Source organism: Rousettus aegyptiacus, unplaced genomic scaffold, assembly GCF_014176215.1.
Source record: "Rousettus aegyptiacus isolate mRouAeg1 unplaced genomic scaffold, mRouAeg1.p scaffold_m13_p_18, whole genome shotgun sequence".
Lineage (NCBI taxonomy): Eukaryota > Metazoa > Chordata > Mammalia > Chiroptera > Pteropodidae > Rousettus > Rousettus aegyptiacus.
Window position 1 is genome coordinate 12324109 of NW_023416293.1, and position 7344 is coordinate 12331452.

Here is a 7344-nt window from a genome sequence, read left to right on the forward strand (position 1 = left end):
TCTGTCCACGATCTGGAGGGAAGCTTTTCCACGGAGAATGTCTGAAACAGGCAGAAAGCCCACCCCGGCGTTACGGACGCCACTGTCCTGGAACGTCTGACATTCACAGCACCGGAGACAACAGGGTGCTAGGGCGAATAAAAGCAGCCGCCAAGATGAGTTTCGGCGGACGGAGAGTCACCGGTGGTCCAGGGCTGGGAAGGGAGAAGAAGTCGCCCTCGCCGGGTGGCTGCTAAGTCAGTGCCAGAAGCATCGCCATTAATTAATTCCACTTTGCAGATGAGGAAACTGAATCAGAAAAGTGACCAGCCCACGGTCACATGACAGAGACTCCAGCAATTTCTCTGCCTGGATCACGTGCACACAGAGCACTCAGGTCCGAGGGCAGCCATGGCTCATCCTGCAAATCATTCTTTCGTTCTTTCTTTCTTCCATTTATTCAACTACTTATTCAACAAATGTTTACTGGACACTGCTGTGTGGCGGACAGCATGCCAGGTGCTGGGATACAGGGGTCACTCAGGTCCACTCCTGGCCCCTTGGGATCCAGGTCATTGTAGCCTGACCCCCCCCCCCCACACACACACACACAATTGCATGTTCTGTGAATGTCCGAGGCCCTCCTCTCGGTTTCTGTCATTTTCTTAGCTGGGTATGTCCTGTTAGTCCCTGGTACATGACGTGGCCCGTGATTTGCATGTAACACCCTATGCACACGACAGCGTGTGACTGTCCTAAGCTCTGCTGGTCATTTCGCGGTGCAGAGATGGGCAAGGGAGGAGGAGAAAGTTAGCATGTCAAAACCTAGAGCAGATTCAAATCGTACACTAGTTACCGCTGATTTAAAATGTGCCTCCGGGGGCAGTGTCTGTTGGCCACCTGCTCACACAGTCCCCTGCCTCACGGGGCCTTTCGAGGTCTCGCTCTTCTTTCCGTGTGTTTCTCTCCCCCCGCCCCCGCCTCGATCTTAATTGAAATATTTAGACCATTTGCATTTATTGCGATTAAAGTTGAGTTCAAACCGGCCATCTTGCTAACCGTTTTCTGCTTGTCTCATTCGCTCTTTATATTTTCTTATTTTCTGGCCCTCCTTTGCCTTAATTGAGCATTTTCTCTGAATTCCATTATGTTTCCTTTTTGGCTTAGCCGTGTAACTGATTTTATTGTTGTTTTACGTGATCGTTTTAGGGTTTATAATACACATCTTTCACTTATGATAGTCCATCTTCAAGCAACATCATTCTCCTTTGCTTCTAGCATGGGACACTCACGAGAACATCTTGTCTCTCCAACTGCCAGAGCTATGGAAAGGCTGATTTCACCCATCCATCCTAGGCTGACTGCCCGCTCTTCTTCTGAGAATTTCTTTTGAGAGCCTTTGGTATTGTCTAGGATTTCTCATCCAATAGAGTCGTGTCCTGCTGGGTGGCTAGATGGAAGAAAGCCATTTCCCGGGCTGCTGCAGACACACGCGGTGATAGGGGTGTGGTGTTTATTTCAGAGCACCCCTCTGTCCAAAACGCTTGTACGGGCCATCGCGGCGCTCGCCGTACGTTTGCGGGGAGAGGCGGCGTCACAGAGGCGATGAAGATACTGTCCGGAGCGAGGGCCCTCCGGCAATCCAGAAACATCCGGCACCGATGTTTCTGCTTCTCGGGGCATCTGCAACTTTCCTGCTCTGCGTGTCTGTTTCCTGCAGACTTGGCTTCGCTTTTTCCTTCACCTCCTCGCAACACAGACTTTCTGCCACGTGATTAGGACACACCTGAGTGCGCTGCTGTGTGGTTAGATCCTCAGCCTTACTGTCCGGGCCCACATTCTTACAAGGACGATTGAGCCACATAACTTCTCAGATCATTTCCAAAGTCCCACCCTCATCTTCCCGTCTAGAATACTGTTCTCTCTCATTGCTTCAGGAATTATCACCCTCTAAACTCCTGGACTTCTTCCTAAATTCCATATTCGATGCTTGGAATTATTTGAAATCAGTGGAAAACTAACAGATATCGAATCCCATAAGAGCTGCTTTCGGGAAGCCAAAACACATTCTTTCATGGGATGATCAACCTCGTTAAAGAACTCTGAATCAATAGTCATTTAACATTATAAGACCGGAAGAGCCACAGGATAGAGAAGAAAAAAAATAATCAAACAAAAAGCCCAGGATATTTTTTTTTAATAAAATTTGTTTAATTTGGAAGCAGTTGAATTTATATTTTTATATTAATTCTAATAAATCCCCTATTTTGAAGGCTGCCGTGAAGCGCACTTCCTGGGGGTGGCATGCTGAAGGCAGAGGGTCCCTTGGGATGTGCGACCTCAGTCTCGTTGCTCTGCCTCTGAGGTAGTTGTGTCTGAGTCCCTGGGCAGCGGTGTGAGATGAAGGGAGAAAATCTCTCAAACCAAAGCGGAAGCCGGCCCGAGAGCCACCCACAGGACCTCTGTGCTCGTCATCTACGTCATCCACACACCCCGGGCACAGCCAGGGGTGGAGCAGCCGCGTGCCAACCTCTGCTTGCCACGTCCGTTCTGCTGAATAGACTCTATTTCTCCAGGAAGCAATGGAGGGGACCTGTTCGTTTAGGGTTAAGAGCAGAGCTGGAATCGAGTTAACTCTTGTCTCCACCACTTTCCAGCTATGTGACGGTGGGTGTTGACACCACCGCGTGCCCTTCCGTGTGGAGGAAGTCTGCGACGGGCCACCGAGCTGGCCACAGATTCTCTTTTCCCCCTGCGGCCATGTTCCTTGCCCTGCGATGAGGAATGCTCTTCCCTTCTCACCTGGACGTGGCCAAGCGCTTGCTTTGGACAGCGGGATGTCAGCCAAACGGGCGGCAGACGCTTTCACGTTGGGCCAGTTTCCTCTTGCAGATCTTGGGAGCCATTTGCTCCTATGAGAAAAAAAGTCACCTCATGTAAGGTCGGCGACTAATGCCTGCGAGAGGATAGCAATGCCTCAAGCACCATTTGGGGAGAGAGAGGGTGGAATGCACATGAAGGTTTCCACCCCAGATCTGATAAGTGCGCTGTGCCCAAATTAATCTTTCTTAGGCGATTCCTTCCAACTGACTTCGAGTTCCCTAGCCCGAACACTGACGGTGACTGACTTGCAGCTTCGTGGCTGAAGGGGTGAAATCTCCATCTGTCCTATTTCCACTGACTCCTCAGTAACACAGGTCCGCGATCCCTGCTCCTATCCCCGGGGCCACATGTTTCTAAATTCAGAGTCATTCAGCTTATACCAACTGTCACATAATACTTCCCATAATCTAACTCTGATATTTTTGCAATGGAGTATATGAATATGCACACTTGCCATGATGCATAAAAAACATAAACCACATCAGTCGGTTGAGGTGAATATTTGCCACCGAATGCTTTTTGGATTTTGGAAATACAGATGAACGACTATGCATCTGCGCACAATGTCGTCTTCTAGAAATAAGTGTCGGTAGGGCACTGATCTAGAGATGGGGGGTGTGGTTCCCAACTTTGACGGCTGTGGGACCATCACCAGATACTCTCGCTTGTTCTGTTCGCTCTTGAGGCTCCTAAAAAAAGAAGACATATTAGATGCTCGGAGTTGACCTACTGTGTTATTGTAATTCTGACTGAGCAACAGTCACTCCAGTATCTTGATGAAGCTATGAGAAGAACCTCGTTCTGCTCAGGGAGAAATGGATGAAAATGCCGATCGTGACCACCGGGTGGGGTAGTCACACCTCTAGGTGACAGGACACTCAGTCTGATGCACTAAGAGAGCCAACATCTCAGAGACAGCGAAAGGGAACATGTTTTCCCAACTGCTGTGGGTTTTTTTCCATGGAAGGAGCTCACTCATGAGCTCTGTCCCCTTTACTCACTTCACCCCCAGGGAGATGGAGAAATCCATCAGGTTGGTCAATTCGGAAAGAGTGCTGTGTTCTCGATTCGGCTCCTCCCCTCATCCTCCCAGGCGTGGCTTGCCCACGGAGTCTCAGCCCAGCACTGCCGTGGCCGGGTGGGAACGCCGCTTCCGATCTGGGGTTCAGTAGGAAGGCACTGTTTTCTTTTACTCTACCTCCTCCGAGGCAGGTGCAATGAGTAAAAAAAATTAAGTAATACATCAATCCCGTCCATGCTTTTGGCTCATTCCTAAATTGATACAGATCTCGTAACTCGATTGAAAAGATGCATGCTACTAACTGGATGGCCTCAAAAATTCCAGTATTGCATAAGTTACTTAACCTCTCTGTATGTGTGTGTGTGTGTGTGTGTGTGTGTGTGTGTGTGTGTGTATCTTCATCTAGATAAGGAGCGTTTGTGAGGATGATTAAGTATGTTAGTTGATATATGTAAAGCACTCACAGCATTGCCTAGCACGTAGCAAGGCTTCAGGATTTGCTACCGTCATTATTGCTACCTAGTCTGTGTTCACTATTGCATGGAACAGTTAGCATTGTCTGGGGGAGTGGGTGAGGCGAAAATGCATGCCCAGCTCCCAAGACGTCTAGCATCTGGCCAAAAAGACAAATCACAACGCATAGCTAAGGCACGCGTGATCGTGGGTTAGGCGTGGGGGCGCCCACGCTCAGAGCCGATACGGGAGAGCGAGAGCGCGGCTTGACCTCGAGGGACAGGTGGCGCTCGGGCCGGCGTGGGACACATCCCATAGTGCTTCACTTCTGCTTCTCCGATTGCACGGTTTCCTTAAACTTACATCATTGCTCATTTTCTACACATCTTTCTTTTCCACTAGGTTGAGAACTCTTTACGAGCAGGGACTATTATTCATTTTTGAGTATTATCTTCCACATTATGCAGAAATATAGACAGATATGTGAGTGGGTAAACACACGCACATCTCAAATGATTGTTTAAGGAAAAAAAGAAGGGAGAGAAAGCAAGTGAGAGAGAGAGAGAAGGAAGGAAAGAAGGAATGGCCTGTCTGGCTGGCTGGCACTGAGAGCTCGATGAAGATGCCCATGCGAAGCCGACCGGACAGTGAAGCCAAATGGCCTCACAGACTGGAGGAGACTGGGCCTGCGGCTCAGCGCTCAGGGAGGACCAGGGCCGGCTCTCCCTCGCATGATGGGTGCTGGGTGTAGGGCCTCAGATCGATGAGCGTCCCTCACCGTCTAGGGAGGAAGGCTTTCTCAACATAGCAAGAAGGTGGCCCTCGGAGTCTCGAGACTATGGCGGGTCCGAGCCTCCTCACGGGAGGCTGTTAATGCAGGTGGGTGGATCCTGGGCAAACCAGAACTCACGGCAGCTACCAATTTTGCAAACTGTTTATTTGGCTAAAAGGAGTAACTAATGAATGCATCACTTTTAAACCTCTCCAAAGAAAACCACTAGATAGCTCCAGGCACCTCTTTTTAGATAAGAGTTGAGATTTCACATTATGTTGTCAATAACTATCTGATAATATTTTGTACTTGGCACATGGACAACGCACAGACTTTTTCTTTAAAAGCAGCATCCCATATACTGGCTAGAATATGCATGACTCGGCTTCCTCTGAAAGGTGACCTGCTGATTTGGCTAATGACCCTGCTAATGAATGTCACAAAGAGAGGAGTGACCTAATATTTTCATTTCCCAGTAGACGAGAGCCCCCCTTGTGCAGTCTCATGCTTTCCTTGGGTCACAAAGGTGGCCGGCTCTAGAAGCCAGCACCAGAGCCAGCATCATTGTCTTTTCTGGGCGCTGCCTGGCTCCCCCGTCTCCGTGGGCCGTCACCGTGCTGGCATGCACCCAAAAACGGCACGTCAACAATCATCTTTGTTTTATGTGGCTTTGTCATCCGCGGTTAATATTTCCTGGTGCATCAGAGAAGGATTACATCTTGATACGCAGGCTTCCTTCTCCTGTTGATGCCCTTTGCAATTTATCATAAATTGTTGGTCATTAAATAAGCATGTCTTTTAATGATGAGTGGCCTGGGAAGAGTTCAAACTAGCAATTAATCTGAAGGAAAACCCACCACTCTTTCCTAAGTCAAGCCCCTTTCTTCAGACCTGTATTATGTTGGGCTTTGTTCTACTTCCTGCTTTGGGCCAATAATGGGTCTTTAGTGTCCCTTGCTTGTTTTGAAGAAGGATGACATATTTCCTGCAGCTCTTTCTACAAGGAGACAGCTGCGGATACATCATAATAATGAACCAAACATCTCGCGGGCACCCGGGGCGGCTCCTAAACATTTGTCATCCTTTTGTCCATTGCTCTGGGAAATTTCTGCTGGTATAAGCTGAGAAATCAAGGAGTATTTCTCATCCAAGACCTGCAGCCCTGGGCATCAACAGTAGTCTTTTCTCTTTCTTGGCCTCTGTGGTTGGGTAACTCTTGGGAGTTACTCACATGGATTTTGATATCTGGGCACAGCTAAGCATTCAGGGCGCAAAGATTTTTATGACAATGAGAGAGAGAAAGAGGACGTGTGAGATTAGATAAATTTCAGACATAATACCATGTCACTGAACCCAGTTGGATACAAGTAAAACTACAGATTGTGTGTGTAAATTGATTTTCTAACCTAATTCTCAGTGGGAAAAGCTTTTCTGCAGGTTTAGGAAGCATAAACCTTACCTCTAATACTTACGTAAGTACAACAGTGTATCTCTCTAGCCATTTATTTCATTTTTTAGAATAAACTGAGTTCTGTTCAAATAAGTTGCATTTTCTTGTCCCTGTCTTCATATAATAAAATAAAATTCAGATACAGAAAAACATACGAAGCAAATGCAGGGCTTACTGAGTAATTATAAGACGAATATTCTTGTCACAATGAGCCAGGCCAAGAAATAAAATTTGCTGCCACCTCTGAAATCCTCCCAACCATAGCTTCTCTACCGCCAACCCCCAGTTAACCCGTCGTCTGTCCTTTTATTGCGATCACTATCACAATCACTCTCTCAGCTTCCTTCACGGTTTTTATCAATGGTGTGAGCATCCCCAGAAACTGTAGTTTCGTCTTGCTTTCTTAAAGAAAATGGACGTGCCTCGTCATAGTTTAATCCGCCGGTTCTCCCTCCACCCCTTACTTTCCTTGACGACTCATCCGTCGGATCAGGGGCTTTGACCTGCATGTTCCCTCCCCATTCTGGATTTTGCTGTTCGCCAATGTGAAGTTCCGCTCAACCCATTCCTCGGTCCTTGGTGTTTGCAGCAACCTGGATCGGACCAGGCTGTTTTGAACATCTCTCGTTCTCAGGCTACTCAGACAGCTGTGGCATGGAGGTGTGGTGGCCGCTGGTAGTTTGTACTCATCCTTTTGTTACTTGAAAATTGTAGCTATAACTAACTAGTTACCTGGTTTTATTTTTAAATATCATCCACGCGTGTTGGGTTTCGCTGTCTAGTTAT

General features: G+C 47.9%; 1 long non-coding RNA gene across 1 annotated transcript in view; it reads left to right on the plus strand.

The window, feature by feature from the left end:
• LOC107520832 overlaps nt 1-3551 on the plus strand; it is a 163195-nt gene extending 159644 nt beyond the window's left edge. The window contains exon 2 of the long non-coding RNA XR_001599439.2: nt 1-3551. This exon is cut by the window's left edge and continues 26744 nt beyond it. This is a non-coding gene — a long non-coding RNA (uncharacterized LOC107520832).
• The last annotated feature ends 3793 nt before the right edge of the window (nt 3552-7344 follow it).